We start from the raw sequence: 2,356 nt of genomic DNA on the forward strand, positions 1-2,356 counted from the left end.
TTTGGGTTTGGAGGTCAGATCCCACCTGACTTCAAGGTTAGAGATATTCAATCAAAGCTGCTTTGGGGATGTCTGGAGAGGGATGTTTGGAGTCGCCTAGTTGATCTTCAAAATGGTGTTCTAGAGTTCCATTCCAGAAGATATTACACTATGTTGTGAGGTGTGTCTGTGTGTAAACTCTACTCTCACACGTTCTCAGGTCTCACACGATTTTGCCGTGAACTTTGATGAAGACAATCCAGAATGTTCTGGTGAGCATCACGCTTGTCACCCCTTCTAACACACACCCTTCTAATACACACACCTGTAACACACACATACACTGTACACAACTGGCCTGGTGTGGGTGTGAGTGGTTATTTTAAGCTAAGTTTATAATACGCTAATCTGAATGTCTGAAATGATTCATTTTAAACATCTGGCTTGGCAGTGTGTGTGTGTGATGTGTGTTATCTACAAAGACAAGGCATCTCCTTGATCAGTAGAGGAGAAGGAGAATGTTTCAGCTACTTCACCACTGGAGTTGGAGAGATCACGTGTTTGTTTATTTTTAACTCTGTGTGTGTCCCCGTACGCATGCGTTTGTGTGTGCATGTGTGTGTGTTTCAGGTATCCAGGGTGTAGTGGAGGCCTACCAGGGCTGTCTTCCTAAGATCCAGCTGTACGGACCGACCAACATCGCTCCCATCATACAGAAAGTTGCTTCTTCTGCCTCAGAGGAGATGCACACCAAGGAAGCTATGGTGAGGAACAGATCAGACCATTCAACAGTCATTTAGTATAAAGGTTGCCCAGCAACAGCAACTTTCTTATGACTTACAGACCAATCAAAACATCTGCTGGCATAATATAATATTTAGAATATTTAGTTCTGAACCTGTCGGCTGACACTACCTTTGAATCTCTCTCTCTCTCTCTCAATTCAATTCAATTCAATTCAATTCAATTCAAGGGGCTTTATTGGCATGGGAAACATGTGTTAACATTGCCAAAGCAAGTGAGGTAGATATTATACAAAAGTGAAATAAACAATACAAATTAACAGTAAACATTACACATACAGAAGTTTCAAAACAATAAAGACATTACAAATGTTATATTATATATATACAGTGTTGTAACAATGTACAAATAGTTAAGGCACACAAGTTAAAATAAATAAGCATAAATATGGGGTGTATTTACAATGGTGTTTGTTCTTCACTGGTTGCCCTTTTCTTGTGGCAACAGGTCAGGGAGATAGAAAAAAAAGTGAGAGAGAAAAAGAAGAACGATGTTGGTGTACTCAATGTTAAAATGACAGACAAAGTCTTTGAGGTGTGTATAATGTCTGTGTGTGTGTACGCGTGTGTAATATGTGTGTGTGTTTGTGTGTGTGTGTTTCCCTAGGCGTCCCCGGCTGCGCTAGCTAAGAGTGTGTTAGCGGAGGTGCCCAATCAGGTGGTGGATTACTACAACGCAAAAGGAATGCTTCCAAAATGTCTGTCTGACTATGACGAATCTACCAGACCTTCAGTCCCTGATCACACCACACACATTATAAACACACACACACCCATTACACACCCATTATAACATACACACACACACACACATTAAAACACACACACACCCATTACACACCCATTATAAACATACACACACACACACACATTATAAACACACACACACCCATTACACACCCATTATAAACACACACACACACATTATAAACAACACACACACCCATTACACACTCATTATAAACACACACCCATTATAAACACACACACACCCATTACACACCCATTATAAACAACACACCATTATAAACACACACACACCCATTACACACCATTATAAACACACACCCATTATAAACACACACACACCCATTACACACCCATTATAAACACACACACACACCCATTATAAACACACACCCACCCATTACACACTCATTATAAACACACACCCATTATAAACACACACACCCATTACACACCCCATTATAAACACACACCCATTATAAACACACACACACATTATAAACACACACCCATTATAAACACACACACACTAAACATACAGTATGTAGCCCAGAAAAGTAGTTTGATCTGGTGGTTTCACTACGTAATTACTACGTATTACTACGTATTACTGCATGCTGGCCTAATGGGTTTTATCACACACACACAGTAATTACAGTCACACAGAGACAAGGGATCTGTACTGTGATGTGATCTGATCTGTAATATGAAACAGTAACACACACACACACACACACACCACACACACCACACACACACACACACACACACACACACACACACACACACACACACACACCAACACATACACAACACACACACACACA

General features: G+C 40.4%; 1 pseudogene; it reads left to right on the top strand.

The window, feature by feature from the left end:
* LOC112072748 (copine-4-like) overlaps positions 1-2,356 on the top strand; it is a 34,749-nt pseudogene that overhangs the window by 30,110 nt on the left and 2,283 nt on the right.

This window comes from Salvelinus sp. IW2-2015, unplaced genomic scaffold, assembly GCF_002910315.2.
Source record: "Salvelinus sp. IW2-2015 unplaced genomic scaffold, ASM291031v2 Un_scaffold2021, whole genome shotgun sequence".
NCBI lineage: Eukaryota > Metazoa > Chordata > Actinopteri > Salmoniformes > Salmonidae > Salvelinus > Salvelinus sp. IW2-2015.